The sequence below is a fragment of the Cynocephalus volans genome, chromosome 6 (assembly GCF_027409185.1).
Source record: "Cynocephalus volans isolate mCynVol1 chromosome 6, mCynVol1.pri, whole genome shotgun sequence".
In the NCBI taxonomy this organism is placed as follows: domain Eukaryota; kingdom Metazoa; phylum Chordata; class Mammalia; order Dermoptera; family Cynocephalidae; genus Cynocephalus; species Cynocephalus volans.
This window is the reverse complement of record NC_084465.1, coordinates 85,908,644-85,917,747: the sequence shown is the minus strand read 5'-3', so window position 1 is coordinate 85,917,747 and position 9,104 is coordinate 85,908,644. Positions and strand designations below refer to the sequence as shown.

The following is a 9,104-nucleotide window of genomic DNA, read 5'->3' as shown; positions in this document are numbered from 1 at the left end:
GATGTTGTTCCTGCCAAACCAGGAAGGAACAGAAAAAATCCAGAATTGAAACTAGATTTGAAGCCCAAGACTTTGCTCTCTGTCCTAAACATTTTTGCAATGAAGTGGGGCATAAATAAATGCATCCAAAGTGAAGTTATAGTGCCTCTGATGACGGTGGTGATGGTGATTCAAAAAGAATTAGAATCCCACAAATTGTAACAGTAATTACCATGAGCAGATGGCCAGCACAATGCTACACATTTTACAGTACTATCTCATGGAATCCTCCAATGAGATTGTGCCTGAAATATTCCCATTTCACAGATGAGGAAACTGAGCAATGGAAAGTTTTGTTTATCCAAGGCAACAATGCTAGCTAATGCCAGAGCCAGAATTCTCACCAAGGGCCTCTGACATCTATTCACTTATTCTTCCCCTACCCTGCTGTCCTGCAGGCCTCTGGTCCTTTGACCTCACTGTGACCCAGCTTCTGCAGGAGAACATTCCAGAAGCAGAGCGAGGGGCGGTAAACGGTGTGCAGTGCTCCCTGAACTACTTCATGGACCTCATCCACTTCATCCTTGTCATGCTGGCCCCATGGCTGCAGCAGTTTGGCTTGCTGGTCTTCATCTCCATGCTGTTTGTAACCACAGGGCATGCACTGTATTTTTTTTATGCAAGAAAGTGTAAGATTAAAAATGCCCATGCAAAGAAGACAACGAGGAAGGGCACTGGACACCTTTAACCTGAGAGGTAGGCAGCACCTCTGACTTCCCAGAGCTCTAGAAACACTGGCCCCATCTCCCACTGAATGTTTCCAGTGATTTCCCTACATTGCTACTGCGTGTTTACCTGGTGCTGTTGCTACATTTGACAGCAATTGTGCATTGTCCTTGGCCAATAGCCTCAACTGCATTAAATGTATCTCTGCAGTGGTGGTTGGAGCTATCCAGAGTTTGATAGGGGTCTGACTCATGGCATATCCATTACCTGAATTCAAAGAGATTCTACTGCAGACACCTTGAAGAGACCTGTTTTGATTTGCCAATATAATAACTCAAGTTTCAGGTTTTTAGTATTTTTCGGGTTGTAAAATTAGTCGGAATATTCTGGTCAATGTTAAAATGAGAGAGGTGGGGCGTGATCAATGATGTTTGGTTATGATTCTCTGGGTGTGGGTTTTTTGTTCATCTGCTAGTTTGTGAATGTTCTTTTGATGAGCTGAATGCCCTTAATGAAGACTGAAGCTATTTGTTGGAGAAACAGATCATGAAAACAATCTTTGCAGGGTTTACAGTCTCTGGAACCAGGCCAGAAATCTGGAGTCCCTCAGCCGACTTTGGCCAGGCTTCACCTCAGTGATCAAGCTAAGACCAGCTCTCATTAAGAACACCGAGTTCATGACAAGCAAAGTGTGAGTTTTTGGTCACATGTAAACAATCCACACTAAAACTAGCTTTTTGAGGAGACCAGAAAAATTCCATATACCTCCTGGCCATTTTATTCTCCTCTTAAACTACAATGAATAATGAATTGCTATTTTGTAAGTGCCATGATATATAAGTTTTATTTAGAAGGGAAAACAATGGTGCTAGCAATAAAGCCACCTAGGGCTTTAAACTACAGAGAAACTTTCTATATGTGGGAAAGTCACATTTTGGGAATAGCCTGTAGCATAGTCAGTAGCACCTCAGCAGGGCATTGATGGCAACGACATTTACTAAGACAGAGTTTCTCAGCCTCTGCACTACTGACATTTTGGGTCAGATTATCCTTTGTTGTAGGGGCTGTTCTGTGCATTGTATGATATTTTGCAGCATGTCTGACTACTACCTACTAGATGCTGGTATTCCCCCCCACCCAGTTGTGACAATCAAGTGTCTCTAGACATTACCAAATATCCCCAAGGGAGTCAAATTTATCGCCCCAACCCACCCACCCACCATTAATGACCACTACTTAAGAGAAATGTGAAGACTAAGGTAAGAATTCACTTACTGTTAAAAACAAAGAGGCAGAAAGTAATTATTAATAGCAAGGAAACTATAAAAGGGGATTTTACCCAGACCTGCATTTTAGAGCAAACAGTTAAGTGAAAACATGGGAAGGAAAGTATTTTGTGAAACGTTTTGCTTAACATCGTATAATAAGAAAAAAAACTCGAAAGACTGCATTACTACACACACACACACCAAACAAACTAGAATAGGAAACCAGAAGTATTCTTCAAATAGATTCTTCAATAAGGAAGTTGTATTTTGATAGATGTAGCATAACAGGCTTTTGGCCCTTCGTTATTCTAATGAACACGCAAATGCTTGCAGAGTAGGCATAGAACAAAAGAATGTTTAATAGACACATCCTTTTGTTTAAAACCTCCAGAAGTACTAGCAACTTGAGTGTAGAATTTATGTCAAGTCTTCTAAGTATTACTGGCTCCCTAACCCTGCAATTTCTGCCCTCAAAAAACTAGCTGCTTACCTGTAAATTCTGCATTTTAAGTGCTAATTTTACTCTTTTTCCTCAAGGCCCTTTATAATAAAACAGCAACATCTTATTCTCTATTGGATTATGGAGCAATTATGTGCATATTTCCATGATTATTTTGATTCATGTGCTGCCCAATAAAAATATAATGCAAATCACATTTATATCATTTAAAAAATGTATTTCATTTAACCTAACACCCAAAATGTTATCATTGAACTTGTCATCAATATAAAATTGAGATATTTTACATATTAATTCTTCACATCTGATGTTTTTTATACTTTCAGCACATCTTAATTTGGACTAGCTGCACTTCAAGGGCTCAATAGCCATGTGTGGCTGGTGGCTACCATATTGGGGTGCATTTTTAGATTCTATAAAGATTACTAAAGTCCCACACATTTCTCTACTATAAAAGGCCTATAAATGATGCAGTGGGCTCTATTCTGCCTTAAAGAGTGGGGGTAACATGCCAAGGCAACAATCCAGCTGGAAAATCGATGGTATTAGGCTCTATTTCACATTCTGCTCTGTTCCCAGAAACAAATCAAGGTGACATATGTCAAACTGATTTGATTGGACTTTATCTCTTTATGTCTGAAACACATTAGTGTGAAGCTGTACTGAAAATGCAGATGGTAACTGTAGATGGTTCCTTGAGACAATTGGCCCCTTGCAGTACAGATAAACTCCACTAGGAGGCCTTCTAGTCATGGTTGCATAATCCCAGATGGTGATAAATCACAATTTTATAACAAAATATTGGAATCAGAACTTTTTGGTTTATAAATACAAGGTAAATTTTGGAAAGGCAATCTTTATGAGTACAAAATAAAAATCAGGCTCTCAAACACATCTCTGGCTCTTTGTCTGTTCACACAATCTGAGCCTGGCTTTCCTTTCAAGTGGTGTTAGTTACCCTTGGCTTTGGGTTGGCAATCAGCGGAGTCTGCTCGGGCTCACGGAGGTCACCCAGTCAACTGACCTCTCTGCACTAGAGCCAAATGCATCTGACTCCACTTTCTCTAGATCCCTTTTTACTAATCTGGACACCTTCTCTGTTCTACTTCTTCCTTCAAAGTACTTGAGAGCATGAGGGAAAAAGCATCTTTTCACTTGGGTTCAGGGAGCCTGGAATCCAAATGACCTCTCCCCTCCTCCATTTTATGGTTATATTCATGGGTTGGCCAGTTAGCTCAGTTGGTTAGAGTATGGTGTTAAAACACCAAGGTCAAGGGTTCAGATCCCCATACTGGCCAGCCACCAAAAAACTTTAAAAATTAAAAAAGTAGTTATATTCAATTGCCAAATCACTAATTTGCCAGTTGGCTCTTTGCTATGCTCTTAGGAAGCTCATAGCCAGATTGGCTGGAGCCTGCAGTATGAGGTCTAATGAATTGGTTTTATATTCCTGTTCTCTTCTTGCAGAGCCTTTATCCCCTCTTCTGATTATTGCATTGTTCAATATTTGTTTATAAACCACCCCAAATCATTTTGGAAATGTGATGGTGGGGTATAAATAGATATAATAGTGTCTTCACAGTTTGTTCTAACAGTTGAATCTTTCAGATATGGACCCAGATACTAAATGAAATTATCCCTTATAACATAAGTCAACTGAAGCACATTCTAACCAGCTGTACCTTACATCTTGAAAAGGGTAAGTCATACTATGTAAGCTCCATAAAGGCGGGAATTGCGTATCACAGGTATTAACACACAGTACAAGGGCAGTAAATATTTGTCAAACTTTATAATTAAGTATTTAAGGTTTTAAGACCCTCAAAATATACATCCTAGCTTGAAACATTCACTTGAACTAAAAGATTTGCTTACTTTTAAGAAACAAAACTCACTTGTACTCAAGTGGAGCCTAGGAACACTGTAGCGTACCTAGACAAAATGGGATATGCCCATTCTTGAAATCAAATTGTGACCCTGTCTACCTGAACTGACACATCAATGGCATAACTGTGATGTTAGGTGAGTTATGTCACTTTATCTGGGGAGGTTAGTGATTGGAGTTTTTAGATGAGATTTTGTATTTTCAATGAAACCATAACCATTAGCATAAAAATTGTGTTCCAATTACAATTTCTTTTATAGTCATAATTAAACATTCTGTTCATGTCCCAAGTCCTCACTTGGAATTAGTAAGTCCTCTTTGAAAACATTTAACTCCAGATTTGCTTCACTTCTCTTCAGGGCACTTGAACATAAAAGAATGTTCTGCTAGAATAGTCATCTTGGCATCTTTGCATTCCTGCTTTAGTGGTGCTAAATGGAGGGCAAGTCGATTCTGCAGAACTGTGGTACTAACTGCAATCACTCATCCCATTCTCTTTGGTAATAGTAAACTTCTTAACCAATGCGTCAGACAATTCTGCATTGTTAGGATATCGGAAAGAGGATTTGGTGGGGAGGAGGTGTACAGCAGGCAAACCTGGAACCATAAGTGGCATCTTCTGAAGGGCTTTTTGCTCATATAAGTTAAGATGGCACAACTCAGCTCACATCCCCTGGTCACCAGGGCTGCATTTAACAGGCCCTGCAGCTAGAGCTACCACTTACAGGAAAGAACAGTGACTCACAACCAATACCTGAACCCATCCCTCCTTTCACAAGCATCCTTGACTATCCCACGGGAAAAGGGGAGAGTTCAGATTGGCCCTTTCACAGTAATAAACCTTGTGGTTTATGCAGCATCAGGCTTTGAGATCAGGCCCAATTATTCAGCATTTAGAACTTCATCTCACTTATCTAATTTCCTGGCTAGTCAGTATCTGCTGAGGCCGTCCTATACTTTCTTCAAATGGAAAATAACCATCATGGAAAATAAGGCAAGGAAACCAAAGCAGCATTAACACAGAATGGCACGTGGAACAGAGCTTTCACTCCATATTTTTCACTACCATGTGCCACTAGCATGGGTTGTCAGGAGACTGAGGGAAGTGCATACCACAGATGAGACTAGCAGGTAAGAGAAACACGTGTTGTTGCATGAATCATCTATAAGGGGAAATTTTGATTCTCTGATGTGTGCACTGCATAATACCACTCAGTTCTGCTTCTCAGGTACTGTGTGTGAATGAGTCACTTATGTGACTTATACCCCAAAGTGATTTTGATGTATTTTTGCCGCTTTTAACATCTCAATAAATCATGTAAATGGTGACCCCAAACCATCTTCCAATAGATTTCATTGAGAATGTCATTAAGATGCCAGAATGAGTAAGTTGTTAAAAGTCACGTTTATTTTAGTATGAATTTACATTCAGTAAAGTTCAGTCATGCCATAATCAAGATGTAGAAGTAGTAGAAGATGTATCATCACTTCATTTTACTACAGATGTGCAGATAATTAATCTGAGATAGTTAACTCCATCAACACATACAAGGGTACTTCAATAAAATTTGTGAAAAAATAGAATTAAAAGATAAATATGAATCTTTCCATGGACTTTTGGAAGTACACTCGTATATGCTTCAATAGTAGTATTTAAGAGTATACTGTAAAAGAGCATATAATTTTTAGAATAGTCAAAAGAATGAGATTTTTAAATGATTTTTATAAATTAAAGCAGTTTAAGATTGTCTTAAGATAGTTGTAAAGCACTAGTCTAGTTAGAAAGAATTAACATGCTCTAAAACTGACCTCCTTGAAGGACTGACTAGTCAGTACGTGAACCATCCACATTCTTTGGTGTTAACACTTGTCACAAGGCCGAGCCCGTGGCGCACTCGGGAGAGTGCGGCGCTGGGAGCGCTGCGATGCTCCTGCCGTGGGTTCGGATCCTATATAGGAATGGCTGGTGCACTCACTGGCTGAGTGCCAGTCACGAAAAAGACCAAAAAAAAAAAAACACTTGTCACAGTTTCAGACTAGAGCTGGTTTATAGAAAAACTACTTTAAAAAATGGAATTGAATTCTATGGGGCCAACTCAGGTACACGGGTGGAAGTTCAAAATTCTCAGATATATGCTCCTAAAGATATTTGGGACCATCTCAAAGGTCACCCCTGCTACTACCATGAAAGGACAAGGATAGCAAAAACCTCTACTGGGTATATATCATCACATATTCAAATACACTTTATCTACTTGAAAAGCTTCATCGATTCTTTTAAGCAGCAGACCTGTAAAGAAATATCATAATGGGTAATTAGATCGGCAATTACTAAACAACAAATACAGTGGTATCTAGATTGTTTATAAAACGTGTGCAGGTAAGTAAATAGTCCCCCGTTGTACTATCCACTGTTGACTCAGTCACGTTGTGACATGCAAGTTTCTTTTTTTACTCAAAATCCTCTCTTGGCTAAATGAAATATTATCCATTTACTAGAAGCTTTCCCCCTGCTTTTCACCCAAAGCATAATTTAAAAGGGTGGAGGGTGACTGTATTTAGTAAATTCCTGCATATCAAGTTGGCCTCAGGTAAATCCTTTAACCCATCAGAACAGAAGCATGTCCGATCAGATCAGTGTTCTCATCCTTGGCCAAGAATTCTATTCCATTACTAATAATCCAAACCAGATTCTTTACACTTTGCCCATACCTTTAAGTTTGGCAGCATCTTGAACTCCACTGTGCCTGGTTAAAAAAAAAAAAAGTGACAAGAACAGTTTAGAATATCATGCCATAACACTTTTTGAAAGAGTGGCCTTTATTTGGCTGTCTACTAGCTACCTTTGATTCATAAATAAAATGCTACCTTTGAATAGAACTCCTATACAAAACTATACTCACCAAATTTTCTGACACTTGGGAATCTTCTCTCATTTCCAGCTAGGAGTAAAATGAAGTGAATTAAATTCCTGTATTCTGGGATTCCATTTTATGTACATTGCCAACTTTATCTTTGTTACATTAGCATGGAACAGTATTAACTTTAGAAAAGAAACATTACTGGCATAAGCATTTACCTTGGAAAACTGAAACAATTCAGATTTAAAAATCAAAGGAGGAATGAAACTTGTTCACTCTGAGGTTGCCACAGGGCAAAGCCCAGGAGCCCAAGCCCATGGAGTTGGGAGCAGTTTTTAGGCCTGGTCACTTGCTCAGTGTCCATAACCCTTAAATAGACACTAGCTCAGGCTGCTTCCTTGACGTGCCAGCCCGCCTCTTACAGATCAAACTCAATAGCTAACACAGGCTACAACACTACACTTCTTTCCTCTTAAAAAACACATCAACCACAAGCCCCACATTTCAACAGAAAACTGCGAAATGGTACCTATGAAAGCCACAAGGATTCCTTCGTTCATTCACTCATATTTAAATGTAGACCTTTACAGATTTTCCTAAATTCGGAGAACATCTCTTCATACAGAAATTCGTACCAGTAACGAACACTCAATGCTCACTAATGCGCAAAAGAGCCACGTGAACATATGCACCACAGCTAAAGAAATTCTTCCTGAGACAAACTTTGTCTAGGGCAGTCTTGCATGTTTCTATGCCACAGTGGAGGGCAGTTGGGCGTTTCATGCCTCGTCCAATTAGAACCCAATGTTCAGCCTTTTTTCCCAGGACAGGCCTCACCCACTGGAAATGCTGCATAAGGCACTGGCCCCTCCCGAAAAGGCGGGTCTGGGGGAGAAAACTGCAGGCTCCCTCATTAAGGCCCACAGCGCCCGGCTCGAGTCGCTGCGGTCATCCGCTGCTGCAAGACTCAAACCCAGACCTTAAAAAAAAAAACTCAACGGCGGTGCAAAGTGGCAGCTGAAAGGCCTTCGTGGCAGGGAAGTGGCTGTGTGGGCGAAATTACCTCCGTTTCTGGCTAACACCGGAATTATACTGCTCTGCTCAGAAACTTCCAGCGCCGCAGCCCCGACCTCGCTCACTTCCTAAACAGGCTACGTCCCCGTCACCAGGACTTCTGGGCAGGCGGGAGCCCCAAGTGCGCCAAGAGCCCGGAGACCGTCCTGGGCTCTGCGCCTCTGCCCTCAGGCCGAGTTTGATTCTCGAAATCGGATCTTTTAACTGAAAAACGGGCTTGAAGCTACCTATGGATCGGACCCCTTGCGCGGCGGGGTCACGGGCACGGGACGTGGTGGGCGACTGGCCGCTTCTTGCTGGGAGGCGGGAGGAATGGGTCCTCGGGAACGGGGTTCGCTCCTTAACGCTCCACGTGGACACCGGTTGTCCTTCTCAGGGAGGAAGCGCCCGGGCACCACGAGGACGTCCCCACCCCAAAGGGGCCCTAACAGGAGCTCGCCTCGGGGCGCCGAGCTGAGGCCAGACCTCTGTCCCGGCTGCCCGGCCTGGGCGGGCCCGGGGGCGGGAAGGGGCGCGCCGAGGACGGGCCCTGGGAGAGACCCCAAGCCACGCGGTTGGCTCCCCCGTCCGGCCGCTCTGACCCACTTACCGAGTAGAGCGCCACGGCAGAAAAGGGAGGGGTCCGCTGAGGACAAGTTTAAAAGGGGCCTGAGCCGTCAGCGCCCGGCGGCAGCCAACCAAGAAGCTGCCCCAGCGCCCCTCCCGGTCCCGCCCCGCCCCGCCCCGCCCCGCCGGCTGCTCCCAGGCCCTCGCGCGCCCCCCGCGGGCGCCCGGGACGCGGAGGCCGAAGCTGCAGGAAAGCTGGCCCCGGCTTCCCCAGCCCCGAGCCTCTGAGCCTGCGGAGTCTGCAA

The 9,104-nt window shown here is 42.6% G+C and overlaps 1 long non-coding RNA gene and 1 other non-coding gene across 4 annotated transcripts; both read right to left on the bottom strand.

The window, feature by feature from the left end:
* Window positions 1–5,704: 5,704 nt before the first annotated feature.
* Window positions 5,705–8,857, bottom strand: LOC134380371 (uncharacterized). Of its 3 annotated transcripts, none has more exons than XR_010023868.1 (4): window positions 8,843–8,857; window positions 7,222–7,260; window positions 7,031–7,065; window positions 5,705–6,608 (listed from the first exon to the last, which is right to left on the bottom strand). It is a non-coding gene; the product is annotated as an uncharacterized LOC134380371 (long non-coding RNA). The 3 variants fall into 3 exon arrangements; XR_010023866.1 differs by lacking the exon at window positions 8,843–8,857 and adding an exon at window positions 8,481–8,830; XR_010023867.1 differs by lacking the exon at window positions 8,843–8,857 and adding an exon at window positions 8,243–8,467.
* LOC134381406 (small nucleolar RNA SNORD93) lies at window positions 6,901–6,974 on the bottom strand. The gene has a single exon (XR_010023996.1). It is a non-coding gene; the product is annotated as a small nucleolar RNA SNORD93 (small nucleolar RNA).
* Window positions 8,858–9,104: the final 247 nt, after the last annotated feature.